Source organism: Canis lupus, chromosome 29 (assembly GCF_003254725.2).
Source record: "Canis lupus dingo isolate Sandy chromosome 29, ASM325472v2, whole genome shotgun sequence".
Classification (NCBI taxonomy): domain Eukaryota; kingdom Metazoa; phylum Chordata; class Mammalia; order Carnivora; family Canidae; genus Canis; species Canis lupus.
The window spans coordinates 8,470,691-8,486,593 of NC_064271.1; the positions used below are offsets into that span (position 1 = coordinate 8,470,691).

General features: G+C 35.2%; 1 protein-coding gene across 3 annotated transcripts in view; it reads left to right on the top strand.

Annotated features, from left to right (window-relative positions):
- Positions 1-15,903, top strand: part of LOC112678481 (uncharacterized) — an 81,709-nt gene that overhangs the window by 63,078 nt on the left and 2,728 nt on the right. For 2 of the 3 annotated variants that reach the window (XR_007406958.1, XR_007406957.1), the window contains exon 5: positions 11,453-12,313. The exons of the other annotated variant lie outside the window; for it this stretch is intronic. The gene's annotated coding sequence lies outside the window, so the exon portion shown is untranslated. Of the gene's footprint in view, positions 1-11,452; positions 12,314-15,903 lie in introns of those variants that run through there. 3 annotated transcript variants of the gene reach the window in all.

Sequence of the window (15,903 nt, forward strand, 5' to 3'; positions counted from 1 at the left end):
ATAAAATCTTTAAAAAAATGATTTTATAGAATTTTTTGACATGACTCAATATGCAGAAGATTTTAATTATAATTCACAGAGTTATATAAATTGACTACAAAAATTACAGGAAAATTTTGAAGATTTTTTTGTTGATATTTGTAAATGTAGAGCTACTTTTCAAATTTATGCAATTCTCTTTAGAATTTGTGATTATTACTAAGTTGATATAGGGAGAAATTTACTAAAGTTGGAAAGTGGTTATGTCTTTGCTTCAAAGTCAAATCTATTCTGTAAACATCACAAACTAGTTTTGTCAATGTGGATGGAAATATGAAACAATGATTTTTGGTACTCATTCAATTTTACTGGAAAATTTAAGTATGTTTCAAACATGTTGAATAGCTAAAATTACTTTAACTGCAAATTTTTTATTTATTTATTTATTTATTTATTTATTTATTTATTTATTTTAAAGATTTATTTATTTATTCATGAGAGACACAAACTGAGAGAGAGAGGCAGAGACATAGGCAGAGGGAGAAGCAGGCTCCTTACAGGGAACCCTCAACGGGGGACTCAATCCCGGATCCCGGGGTCATGACCTGAGAGCCAAAGGCAGGTGCCCAACTGCTAAGCCACCCAGGCATCCCAAATTTTACGAAATTTAAAGACAGATAAAACATTTTAATGAAATTTAGCATGTGAATTGAAACATGTTGTGTAAAAGATGGTGATATTGATTTATAATAAGAAATCTATATTTGATTTTCCTTCATGGTTCCTGGCACATGGCCCCTAAAACTTTTATGATTTCTTAAGTAATGACAACTATAGGGGAACCTTTTGTTTCTTGCTTGTGAAATAGCTCTAGAAGAGAAAAAGGCGAAATTGTTATTCATAAGAAGCTCCTTTCCACTACACCTGAATTGACGATAATGCAGTGACTTTTGGAAAGCCCCTAAAAATGGGTTCTGGTTGTCCAAGAAACCAACCATGGTTAGAAGGTTGGAATTTTCAGTCCTACTGAGGTCTGAGAGAGGGACTGTAGGTTGGTTGATCACCAATAGCCAATGATGTAATCAACCATGTCTACATAATGAAGACTCCATAAAAACTCAAAAGGACAGATTTCAGACAAGTTCCAGGTTAGTAAACATACAGAGGTGCTAGGAAGTGGCATACCAAGAGAACATGGAGGCTCTACACCCCTTTTCCACATATCTTGCCCTATGTATCTCTTCTATCCAGGTATCCCTGATTATATCCTTTTATAAAAAATTGGTAATCTAGGAACTAAATGTTTTCCTGAGTTCTGTGAGCCACTCTAACAAAGTAATCAAACCCAAGGAAAGGATTGTGAGATCCTCTGATGTATAGCTAGTTGGCCAGAATCACAGGTGACAATCTGGATTTGGGATTGGCACCTGAAGTGGGGAGAGGCAGTCCTGAGGAATCTGATACCACCTCCAGGTAGGTAGTGTCTGAATTGAGTCAAATTATAGGGCAGCCAGCTGGTATAGCAGAATTTTTTGAAGTGTGGGAGACTCACACAGTTGGTATCAGAAAGTGAAATAGTTTTGTGGCAGGGTATTGAGAGTAGACACTTAGGAGGAGTGTTTTTTTCCTTCACAAATACACACTACATTTTGAAGATTTTATTTCAAAACCTAAAATATAGTCATTAATAAGTTTCATTTTGATTATGTGATGAGAAATAATACTTTGAATATAGATTAAATAATATGTATTACAAAATTAATTTCATCTATTTTTACTTTTTATAATGTGGCTACTAGAAAATTTAAAATTACATATGTGGCTTGCATTATATTCCTATTGGATAAAACTGCTCTAGAGCATAGGGTGAGGTTAAAAACAACTTTTTAAAATGTGCAGAGCACATATGGAAACACAAATGGAAACACAGATAAGGAAAAAAGATGGAAATGAGGGAGAGGGATCAGTGAGGAAAACATTTTATGAAGGAAACAGTGAAAATATCAAATACCATGGAGAGGTTAATTAAGATGTAATAGAGGGGAATAAAAAGAATATTCCTAATTGTTTTGGAAGGAGGATTTGATTTTGCTAAATGGAGATCTGCTAGTTCTTTTAGGTTTGCTAAGCTTACTTAGGTAGGCCCAGTGCAGTGTTTGGGAGGACTGGAAAGTCCTTCACTTAACATCAGGGAAGAATTTGGTGTCTCTGTGGTGGAGGAAAGTAGGGCCAAGAGACATGTAGGAAAGATAAATGGGAGATATCAGAGGGGAAGGAAGAGAGAAAAGCTGGTGAGATGTCTTGACACTAAATGACAATGGGATGGAGGAATGGTGTACTGGTTCAGTGATGAAGAAGCTGAAGAGCTCAAAAGAAGGATGACTAATGTTATATATGAAGTTGTTTGCTTTAGCTCAGTGTAATCTATCTCTTGTGTTTTGGCCAAACTATCAGTACATTCTACTGCCCGTTTGCAGACCTATATGAGCGTATTTTGTATAAATAACAGAAAACAATTACATTGCAAGCATGGATTGTTGTGATATAAAACAACAAACATAGGTTGTAAAATGCTCCACATAACTGAGTTGAATGAGGCCATGAATCCAGGATCACAGTGAGCCTGAAAAGATGGGAGTGTTTTCTGTCCGGGGGAATGGACAATTCCAATCTGTTCTAGCCATCCTGTTCCACTTAAGGGAGGGTGGAGGGGTGACTAAGAAACATTTGTGAACTTCATAGTCCAGAGACATAAGTACTCTAAAATACTGAAACCTAATCATTGGACTATAAATTGCTTTACTAACTCCACACCTTAGCACCAAATTACTAAAGAACTATTTATATAAGTACCTTTTATCCAGCACATCACATCTGCCTGTCAAGAAAAAATATATATATTTACCAAAAGGCCAAAAACACCATTTGAAAAGGCAGAGCAAGCATTAGAACCAGACATGGCAGGGATGTTGGAATTATCTGACAGGGAATTTAAAACACCTGTGATTAACATGCTAAGGGATCTAATGGATAAAGTAAACAGCATGCTAGAACAAATAGACAATATAAGCAGAGAGATGGAAATCCAAAGAAAGAACCAAAAAGAAATACACAAGATAAAAACACTCTAACAGAAATGATAAATGTGTTTGAGGGCTCATTACTAGAATGAACACAGCTGAGGAAAGAATCTCTGAGCCAGAGGATATATCAATAGAATTCTCAAAGCTTAAAAAGTTAAGAGAACAAAGACTTAAAACAAAAAACAAAGAAAAGCAGAATGGAACAAAACATTCAAGGACTGTGGGACAGCTACAAAAGATGTAGCACATGTGAAATGAGATGGCAGAGGAGCAAAACCAACAGAGGAACAAAGAATTACACCTGATTTCTCCTCAAAAACCATGCAAGTAAGAAGAGAGTGGATCACAATATTTAAAATGTTGAGAAGAAAGCCCCCACCAACCTAGAATCCCATACCCTGCAAAATTATCTTTCAAAAGTGAAGGAGAAATAAAGACTTTCTCAGACAAGTAAAAACTGAGGGAATTTGTTACCAATAGACCTTGCAAGAAATATTAAAGAAGTTCTTTAGAGAAAAGAAAAATAACATAGGTCAAAATCTCAGATCTAAAGTAAGGAAAAACATCGAAGAAGGAATAAAAGAAGGAGAAAAAAAACCTTTTTATTTTTCTTATTTTATTGATCAAATAGTAGTTTATACAAAATAATGTCACCAATGTGTTCAATTATGTATGCTTAGATATATATGAGCTTATATATATGAAATGAATGACAGCCAGGATATAAGAGATGGGAAGGAGGAATTAGGATTATTTTGTTATTATAAGATACTCACACTATCTGTGAAACAGTATAGTGTTATTTTAAAGTGGGTTTGGATTAGCTATAAATATAGATTACAAACTCTAGAGCAATGACTAAAAAAAGTAAAAAAAAAAAAAAAAAAAGAGAGAGAGAGAGAATATAACCAATCAGTATACTAAGTAAGACAGGAGAGAAAATGGAATGCTCAGTTAAAACCACAAAAGGCAGAAAAATATTGGAAGACAAAAATAGAAACAAAGAAAAAGGCCAACAATAGAAAACCGTAATAAATTGGGTAGATATTTATGCAACAATATCACTAATCACTTTGAATGTCAGTGGTTTTAAGTGCACCAATTAAAAGGCAGAGATTGTCAGAGTGGATCAAAAATGTGAGCAGCAGAAAGTGAGTTTCATCATCACTGTTCAGTGCAGACAGAAATGACGTTAGCCAAGAAACTAAGTGCTGTTAACTGTGGACTGGAATGTCAGATAGCATGGCTTCTGCTCAGAACTAACATACGCTGACGTGGTGATAGTTGTGAATTACAAACTGACACTGAGTCAACTGGTAGATCTGAGAGATTAATCTGTGTTTGGCAGATCCTTAACTAAAATTTTTTAGGCTTTGCTTAGTGTCTTTCAATTCATAAAGCAACTTTATTTTTATTACCTTATTTACTGAAAGACTGAAATTAGTGTCCAGGTATGTGTTTCGTTACGAGAGGAGTGCATCATGTTAACAAGAAAATCACACTAGTGATTAAGGTAATGAAAGTGATTAATAAAATGTTTAAAGTAATGGAGGCTATTTAGCCTGGAAAAGACAATCCAGTGCAGTTCCTTCCTAAATACTGGATGGGTGTGTGTGGATGGATGGTGGATGGGTGGATAATGGGGTAATGGACTGGTGGAAAGAGCAACCATGGAGGAAATTTGACAGTGACCTTCAGATTTGCAAAAGTTTCTACACAAACCATTCATAGAACTTTTAATATTTCTTATAAGATGAGTCTACTGGCAATGAATTCCCCCTTTTCTTTTTAACCAAGATCTCCTGAAAATTCTTTGGGCACAAATTATAGGAGGACAGGATTTTGATCTGCAATTAAAAGTAAAGCCATCAAAACTAAAGATCCTTCACACATTGGATCTTCCTTCCAAGATCCCTTCTCTGTATCATTCAGTTGTCATTATCTGACAGTCTCATATTCTGTTGAGAGCAGCTGGCTCTCACTCCCAGATCATTTTGTGTTGGTGAGGAGTTGTTTGGCTTATAAGAGGGGGTACATGCCATCATAGGAGGGGGTACATGCCATCAGTGTTGAATGAGAGAGTGCTGAGCATCTATATAGTCTAGCTTATCTTAAATATAAACTCTTATGCAACTTATTAATTCAATTGATTTTATTGATCCCTCTCTGTGTGCTAGATAAAGAAACAAAGATACATAAGAAGGTAGACCAATTGAAAAATAACTGGGTTAAGTGCTGTTCTGGTGGTTCGAAAGTTACATAAGCTCAGAGAAACTGTATTTTTGCTTGGGTGGTTTCACTGAAGAAGTGTGGTCCCAAAAGGACCTTGAAAATAAAGAGAACTTTATGAGATGGAAAAAGAGTAAAACAGTAGGAACAAAGACTCAAGGAAAGAAACATGGATGTCATGTCAGGGATGGATTTAAAGCTGGAGAATGGAGCACATTATCGAGCTAGAGGCATTGATGGAAGATGAGGGGATTGAAAGACTTAGAATGAAGTTTAGATATTATCTTACTTGCAAAGGAAAGTCACCTGGGCCTTTGGAAAACTGACTTGACCAGAGTCATTTATAACAAAAAAAAATATATTTGGTCTTCATCAAATTGCTAGTACAGAGCTCCTAAAACTGCTGGAATTTCCTGTGATGAGAGTTCTAAAGATATCTTTTGCTATGTTAATGAGGTGTCTTTTTGAAGCACCAAAGGATGGGGGGCTGGCTGTCAATTGAACCAGCCCTGTGATTGGAGGCTTGGAATTTTCACTTTCACCCTCCTGACCTCTGGTTATTAAATCAATCTCCAATATCCAATGATTTAATCACTCATGCCTATGTAATGAAACTTCCATGAAAACCCAAAGGACAAGGTTCAAGAGCCTCCGGGCTGGTGAATACATGGAGATTCAAGGATCCTGGCACACCTATAGAAAGTATTGAAGGTCCATGGCCTTTCCCCATACCTTGTCCTATGTGTCTCTTCCATTTTGCTGTTCTGAGTTAAATTCTTTTATAATAAGCAGATAATCTAATAAATAAAATGATGAATTAGAGAGGCTTATTCTAAGCCTTAAACAACAGAAAATATACAACTAATTATGGCTAATAAATCAATAGTGAGGATAAAATAATAAATACTAAAAAGAACTAAATTAATCCAAAAAGACAGGAAAAGAATAATAAAGAAACAAAACAGATGGAATCAGTAGAGAACAAGATGGTAGTCTTGAAAGCAATCATATTGGTAATTCTATTATACAAAAGTAGTCTAAAGATTCTAATTAACCAGCAGAAATTTACAGACTGAATATAAAAGCAAAACTTAACTATATACTATCTATAAGAAATACATTTTAAATATAAAGACAGTTCAATTAAAAGTAAAGATAGAAGATAGACCATGCAAGTATTTATCATAAGAAAGCTGTACTATATTAATATTATATAGCATGGAATTCAGGACAAGAAATATTTATTACCCAGGATAAAGAATTACATTCTATAATGCTAGAACACTCAATTCCTCAAAAGACAAAATACTCTCAAATGTGGAAGCACCTATTTCTATAGTACCAATACATTTTATGAAATAAAAACTGGGAAAACTAAAAGAAATAGACAAATACATGAGTGTGAAAGATTTCCACATTCCTCTCGGTGTCATCATTAAATAGAGTTCCCACCCCAAATTAGCAAGCCATAGAAAATTTAAACAATACTATCAACTGGCTAGTCCCAACTGAGATGAATAAAACACTCCATCCAATATGGCAAGTAACATATTCTTTTAAAGTGGGTTTGGATCATTAAGGAAGATAAACCATTTACTGGGGCATTAAAAAAACAGGTGAGCAGATTTCAAAAGGTTGAAATCACATACTCAGACCACAACAGAATTAAACTGGAAATAAGTAACAAAAAATAATCTAGAATATCCTCCAATAGATGTGAATTAAATAATGCTTCTTAAATAATCCATGGCTCAAAAAAGTAAACATAAGGGAAATTAGAAAATATTTTGAACTGAATTATTAAAAAAAAAAAACTGCATGTCAAAAGTTATGTGATGCAGCTAAGGCATAAAATTAATAGCTTTAAGTGATTATATTAGAAAAGACAAAAGATCTAAAACAAATGGCCTAAAATAGTGAGAAAAAGAAGAACAACGTAAATAAAAAAAAAAAAGAGAAGCTAAGAAATAATAATGTCTAAAATCAACGTAATAGAAAACAGATAAACAAGAGAAAACTAGTGAAACAAAAGCTAATATTTTAAAAGATAAAAAAAAATTGATACACTTCCGGAGCGCCTGAGTGGCTCAGTCATTTAAGCATCTGCGTTTGGCTCAGGTCATGATCTCAGGGTCCTGGGATAGAGCCCCGCTTCAGGCTTCCTGCTCAGTGAGGAGTTTGCTTGTCCCTCTCCCTCCCCCAACTTATGTTCTCTCTCACTCTCTCTCAAATAAATAAAAATATTTTTTTAAAAAAGATATACTTCTAGTTAGACAAATAAAGTAAGCAAGATGGGGATCCCTGGGTGGCTCAGTGGTTTAGCGCCTGCCTTCGGCCCAGGGCATGATCCTGGAGTCCTGGGATCAAATCCCAGGCTCAAGTCCACGTCAGGCTCCCGGCATGGAGCCTGCTTCTCCCTCTGCCTGTGTCTCTGCCTCTCTCTCTCTCTCTCTCTATGTCTATCATGAATAAATAAATAAAATCTTAAAAAAAAATAAAGTAAGCAAGAAAAGAGATACAAGTAAGCAATATCAGAAATCTAAAGGAGATATCACTGCAAATCTTGCTAAAAATTAAATGAATAATATGGTATTATGAGCAATTTTATGCCAATGAATTCGATAGCTTAGATGAAATGAAGACATTCTCTAAAATACACGTATTACCAAAATGCAGAAAAGAAGAAATAGGAAATATGAATAATCCTCTATCTATGAAAAATTTGATTTTTTGGTTGAAAATATTCAAGGAACAACCTAGGCTCAGAAACAACCCAGATTTCATTTATGAATTGTACTAACTCTACACAAAAACTGCTTCACATAAGAGAAGTGTTCTGAATACTTCTATACTTATCTATTGAGACCCAATTTATCTTAATAGCTAAACAAGACAAAGATATTGCTGTCTAAACATGTAAAAATCTTTTAACTGCTAGCACATTGAATCCAGGACTATATAAAAAAAGATAATAAAACATCAGTAGAGTCAATCTCAAGAATATAAAGTTGGCTTAACATTTAAAAATAACCAATACTCACCAAATTAACAGAACAAAGGGGAAGAATATATTAATATTTTGTATGAAAATTAAAACAGGGAAATGCCAGTATAATACCAATCAAAATTGCTACAAGTAAAAACAAAATATGAAATGTTAACAAGAATGTGGCACAAGTGGACATTCCTTTATTGGAGGGTACATACATGTTACAATTACTTTGGAAAACCACACAGTCATTTCTTACAAAATTATACATATCTCACAATACGACTGAGCAAATGGTCTCTTAGATGTTCATATTTACAAAGAGCAAATGAAAACATGCTCACACAAAATTTGTGTAGAGACGTTATTTATAATAGCTTCAAACTGGAATAACTGATTCATCAAATGTGAATTCATAACAAACTGCTGGATATCTGCACAATAAACTACTGCTCAGCAGTAAAATATAATGGAATTTCAGTACATGAGGGCAGCCCCCGTGGCTCAGCGGTTTAGCGCCACCTTCAGTTCCTGGAGGCCAGGGATCGAGTCCCACGTCGGGCTCCCTGCATTGCATGGAGCCTGCTTCTCCCTCGGCCTGTGTCTCTGCCTCTCTCTCTCTCTCTCTCATGAATAAATAAAATTAAAAAAAAAAAAAAAAAAGAAATTTCAGATCATGCAACAATGTAGATAAATTTCAAAAATTAGTTGAACAAAAGAAATCAGACTAAAAAAACACATATTGTATGATTCCATTTATACTATTTTGGAATAGGCAAAGTGAAAGTCCAAGTATACAAAGCCCATCAGGGGATGCTTGGGGGCTGTAGCAGGAGAGGGGAGTTGACTGCAAAGGATCATGGGAAAATGTGCAGGCTAATATATCCTAAATCTTGAGTCTGACTGTGATTATATGGGTGTATACTGTACAGTTTTTAAACTCATTGTACTATATGTTTTAAATGAGTGTAATAAATCAATAAAATTGATTTAAAAATTTAAAGAGAGCCAGTAGAAGACAGTAGCTGACAAATATAAAGAAGAATCTTGTACAGGGACTTTCTGAGGAAATGAGAGTCCAATTCATTTTTGGTTTACCTCTGCCAACACAAACATAAAATCAGAAACTTCCAGGGCTGATTTATTAAGATTTAATAATAAATCAATTATCATAAGATCATCAGCAGGCTTGTTCTGTATTCCACCTCATTTTCACTTTGTCAGTCTCTTTTCCATTTACAATATTAAAAGTTGCATCTCACTTGAATGAGTGATCTATGTTGTTCCAAACCATGGCAGAAAGAAGTACTATGTAAAATATTCATATGGCAAAACTACATTGTAAAATAGAGCTTTGGGGGAGCCTGGTTGGCTCAATCTGTTAAGTGTCCTACTCTTGATTTTGGCTCAAGTCATGATCTCAGAGTGGTGAGATAAAGCCCTCTGCCTAGCTCTGTGTTGGGCATGGAGCTGCTTAAGATTCTCTCACTCCAGGGGATCCCTGGGTGGCTCAGTGGTTTAGCACCTGCCTTCGGCCCTGGAGTCCCAGGATCAAGTCCCACATTGGGCTTCCTGCATGGAGCCTGCTTCTCCCTCTGCGTGTGTCTCTGCCTCCCTCTCTCTCTGTGTCTCTCATGAATAAATAAATAAAATCTTTAAAAAAAAAAAAAAAGATTCTCTCACTCCCTCTCCGTCTGCCCCTCCTCCTGCCCTGTCTCATTCTCAAAAAAATAATATAAAATATAGTATTGTATTTATAAAAGGAATACATTCTATTGTAAAAAAATTTAGGAAACACAAAAAATAAATGTCATTTATTTCACTTACAGTTATGATTCTCAGTAATCACGAATATACATATGTATAAACAAATATTTACTGAGTGACTACTGTATGTCAGGCATTGTGCTAGACTTAGTGAGCAAAACAAAGTCCTTTCCCAGATGGAAGAGACAGCCATTAATCCAATAATACACAAATGAACATAGTACTTTATACTGTTTTATAACCTGTTTGTGTACTTGACTATATATTGCAAATATATTTCCATGTCATTTATATTTCTTTCATAATATTTAATAATGTCTGCATAGTATCCAAGGTCACCATTTTATCTATTTTTAGCCAGATTTTCTTTTATTGGCTATTTAGGTAGTCTTCCTCCTCCTTCTATTTTTGCTGTTCTTGTTTTTGCTAGTATCTACAATACTAATGTAACAAAATCTACGTACCTATCTTAAGTATTTTCCAAGGATGATAATTCTAAGAAATGAACTTAGTTAAAAGATATAGATTCTAAATAATTTGACATATACTGCTATATCTGTAATTTTATGTTAGACATTTTATCAACTTAGATATTTGTGTGGTCAGTTTGCATGTGGTCTTGCATCATCAGTGCAAAAGAAACACATTTAATTGTGTCCACTGAGATTTTGCTACCCTGAACTTTATCCCTCTAAAATGTTGCTGTCTGGGGAAATGAGGTACAGAACTACTGGTTTTTCTAGTTTTGAATGTTCACAATATAACCTTTAAAACTTCTATGTTTCTGCTAATTAGCCCACGTGAACAAATGTATATCTCAGGCAGTATTATGAAAAAATAATTATGACATGAGTTCCTCCGTTGTTTCAATCAATCAAGTTCTCCATAATTTAATCCAGGAAATACAAATGCAGAAAAATAATAGTCGGGACTAGTGGTGACTGAAGACTAACACTGATTGTCCAGAATTTCTTGTTGATTGTTTTTGGCAGATATTTTTAGGCTAACTCCATTTCTCAGAAAACACATAGAAGTGTTCCCTTCTCATTCAGTTTCTGTAATTCTTTTTGACATTAATGAGAGACTATATAAAGATCAAGTACACAAAATATCATCAAATAAACTGATAGCAGAGAAACAACAATTTACACAAATAGAATTTACATGAATTCTTTCTGCCGTGTTTCCAACAAATAGAGCTATAAAGCACTCAATTTTGGATGTGATCTAACTTATTACACAAAAGCAGATTACCATAAAGGGGACTGTTTTCTTCTCCACCTCTTTAGGTAATTCCTTTTGAGATTGAAAGGGGCTTTATAACACTTCCAAGGAAGGAAGTGCTTCCTTTGAAAAGGCGTTTATCTTTAAACGTAACAAATAAGGCTTTTTTTTTTTTTTCCAGATTGTAACATTCTGAAGATCACAACATGTTCAGAATTAAAATATTCTGCTCATCACCAGAAATTCAGGAATGCTAAGAGATGGTAGTTAAATGTGCTAGAAAACTCTCCTCATACCAGGCCAGGTTCTCTTTGTGATAAATTTCCTAATTCCCATCCCCATAAACCATACTACTTTTTAAAAAAATATAAATCTAAAATGAAAAGCTTACAGGTATAGACAAATATTGACCTTCTGTAGAATCCACAAAGATCTCTATATTCTGACAATGGCAATCTACTCACAGCCGAAGAATAGGAAAAGATTATGGAAAAATACATTTTTTCCTTAATGACACTCAACATTGTTACCATATTCCTCTAACCTTAGATGTTCTTATGCTTAGTGATTGTTGGTAATAATCATTTTAACAAGAATAGTAATCATTTCTTCATTAAAACTGTCATAATTTAAGGTATTTTAGACTGCAGTCTATTAAACATGTATCTTCTAATCAAATTATGACTTTAAACTACAGATTGTATGCATTTATAAGCCAAATAAATTTAGGCTATGTTTGTATTAGACGTTGTATGATACACTATGAAATTTAACTATATAATCCAAACAGTTCCCCTAACACAGCAAATTAGACCTTGTAGTCATATAATGCAGAAGAATTCTAAGTATTTAAACCATTTGATTTATCCTCTTATCATTTAAAAAATGAATATAGGATCCCTGGGTGGCGCAGCGGTTTAGCCCTTGCCTTTGGCCCAGGGCCCGATCCTGGAGACCTGGGATCGAGTCCCACATCGGGCTCTCTGCTTGGAACCTGCTTCTCCCTCTGCCTGTTTCTCTGCCTCTCTCTCTCTCTCTCTGTGACTGTCATGAATAAATAAATAAAATCTTTAAAAAAAAAATGAATATAATTGTGAAATTGGTCTATTGAATATTCCGAGTGTTGTTGGGTGTGGCATCATTCCCTAGCTGTATCCAAGTCCACATTTGCATCAATTGAGATGCTTTGGTTTCAAGAAAAAGAATACTGAATTGTAGGTGACTTCAACAATAGAGGTTCGTTAATGAAGCTAAAGCAAAAATCCCAGGTTTGGGATTTCAACAGGTTAGCAAGGCAGAGGTTTCAGATAGGCTGAGTGCACCTCTCAGATTTCACTCACCACCCTAGAAGGTGGTGGTCACAGCCACACATCATACCTCCACTTATCAGAATCGAAGCCGATAAGACACCAGCAGAGCATCTTCTGTGGGCATCTCACTCTTATCAAGGAAGAAAAAGTGTCAGAGAATGATCCTAACACCCTACCCACCAAATGGATTTCTTCTCAGGTCTCCTTGGCCAGAACAGGGTCATTTAGCAAAGCCTCACTTGAAAAGGAAATCAGAAAACTAGTTTCTAGAATTTCAGCCTTAGTAGTGGGAGGCAAGCTTAGGACTACAGAGGAAGAAGAGCTGGAGAAAGGCTGTTGGCCAGACAGCCACGGCACTTTCTGAACAAGAGCAAAATATGGTAAGAAGTCACTCTTAATATTTTGGGGGTTTTGCTAGAGGCTGCAGAGACAGAGAATAAAGCATTTCTGATGTAAGTTTACTTTCCTATGTTGTCAACTGTTTCAAAACTTCCTCTTTCCTCAGACTTCTAGAAGCCCCCTTCTGTACCATCATTCTCCAGTCTGTGGACTGGGTCCTTCTTTCAGGTACAAAATAGAAGGATTCCAAAGAGGACATCCAGGTGCCCTTGTCATCCAACCTGCTGTCTTACTGGGACCTGAACACAGGACCACCTGCTCTCCTGATGTGGTTGATAGACTCTCTTTTGCTGCGTCTTCCCAACTTACCTATGAGATCTCATCTTTTTCTCACTTTCAAGGTCTTGACTCCCCAGATACTCTCATCTCTCTCCTGTACAGTCAGTAATTCTGTTCTCAGCTGTAGTCATCTTGTCAATATGCCAATATGCTGTAATTACTTTCTTTTTAGTAAAATAAAAGAAAAACCAGCCTGGACTCTTACTATGCCTCTAGGAATCACAGTTTTATTTTTCCAGTTCATTTTTATAGTAAAACATTTTGTCTCCTCAACTTAATTCCAATCAGGTTTGGAGGCCCTACTGAATTCGCATCTATATTTAGATGCTATGTCAGGAAGTCTTCGATGCTCATCTTATCTTACATAGCGCCTCTCATCGTCATTCCCACATTAATTTATATTTCCTTACACTGCTGTATTTTTTCATATTACTTGTCTCTCCCTGATATTATATTAAATGTTTATTTGTTGTATGTATATTATATGGACATATTTACTAGAATATAAGCTAAGGACAGTTTTATTGCTATATCCCCATCACATAAAACAGTACTTACACATAGTAATCAGTACTATATATTTGTTGAATGAATGAATGAATGAATGAATGAATGAAAATACTGGAATCTCTTTTTAATATTATGAGAGATAAAAGAATGTCTTTGGGGAGTACAAAAACCCTGCATTATATGAGATCTCTTATTTTAAATAATAATTACAGTTAGTGATTTAAGAGGGCCAGAGCTGTGGTGATGTCAGGATACTGTTGGATTTGGCATATCTAGATGACTGGCCATACATACATACAGATTCTGCTTATAAACTTCTAGGGGAACAGGGATTATATGTATGTTATTCAGTTTGCCTAACCCTAAAGAACTAATTATATTGTAGAGTCTCAGGGCCACTGTGAGAAGGGCATCATTATTACATATTTGATCACCAAGTATTTCTTGAACAGTTTATTCAAAGGTTTTTCCTGATAAAATCGTACTGAAAATAAATCAGAAAATATACACATCTGAGTGTAAAAGAAAAGATCACATAGCTTTGCTTTAAAACCTCCTGCCAAATCCAACTCTTGAACTCCACCATGATGAGAAGCCTGACATATGGAATGTTTTATTGATCTCAACTTGGGTTCCACAAGCATCTGGAGGCATGTAATTCTGCAGTGCCTAGTGAATAGGAAACAAAGCCTCTGGACATCCCTAGATGCTTTTTCTTTAAGCCCTGTGGTCCTTTGAAAGGCATGTGACCCCAACCCACGAGCTCAGCACAAGAAGAGGGGGTCTTTATTGCAGCTCCTACCAACTCAGTTCCTTGACTTCTTGTAGGCTGCATGGAAGGTAGGGCTTTGATCTTCACTTGAGGCAACCTGTTCCTCTCACCCTTCATCCCTAGTCATTTCTTCAGTCTTGAAGTTTCTGGGATCCTTCCAAGCCCTTAGATGGTTTAAGTCATCTCAAAACCAAAGTTCCTAATTCTATCCTAGGGGCAAGGACTAAAAGCCAACACACTTCATTCTTCTGAATGCTTTTATAGCAGAAAGAATAGGCCACTCACCCACAAATTGCTATCTCCATCCACTTTCCACTCACATGGACAAAATGTGCATATTTTAGCTCAAGACAAATACATTTGTTGCCATATATATTGCATATAGTCCTGGGGCATCAAGATTCTATAATGACTGAGGCATTGATAATAGCATGAAAAGATGACTCAGTAACAGGAAAGGACAATGATGTGACTGTTACCATTGTTACCAAGTAATAAAGCTGTAATTATTGTATACTGCTACTTCGCAAATCTAATTCGATCAAAGTGTCAACAATTATTTAATTACGAAGCTTCATGTTGGTGTTAATATGAATGCAAGTTATAAGAAGAGAAAGCCGTCCTTTTAATAAAGTAAGTGGCTTTAATGAAATAATTCTTGAACACTTACTGGTAGGTCAGTGTCAGTGGCTGAGGATATAAAAATGAACAAAAGATGGTCCCTTCTCAAAAGGATCACAGCTTAGGACAGTGCTTCTCTAATAGGAAATGTGATAATTTACACATTACATTTTGCTCTCCTTGAGATCTTTGGCATCACTTTCATTAAAGTAATATCAATTATCTGTCATCCTTAATTTTCTAGGGAATTAGTAAAGAATTAATTTGTAAAATTGAATTTTGTCAATAAGGAAATGATAGGAAAAAGCAGCAGCAACAGCATATCACACCATTTCAGTTATGGATCTTTAGAACACAGTTACAGTCTAACTTCCAAATTGTTAGAATCTAAATTTCCATCTAAAGTAAAAATTAATATATTATAGATATTCTTAGTCCCAAAGCTTAGATTTTGTGACAGAAATGGAAAGAAACTTTGTATCTTCTCATGAGGATGCACTTATTTAACTACAATTATTAACAAATTATTCCTTATATGAGTTTCCCATGAATGTTCTTGTATTATGTGTACTGCTAAGTGAGAAAAACTAAATAAAAAAATACTAAATAAGTTTTTTTTGGTTTTGCAGTCGTTTTTCTTTCTTTTTTTTTTTAAGATTTTATTTATTTATTCATGAGAGACACACACACAGAGAGAGAGAGAGGCAAAGACACAGGCAGAGGAGAAGCAGGCTCCATGCA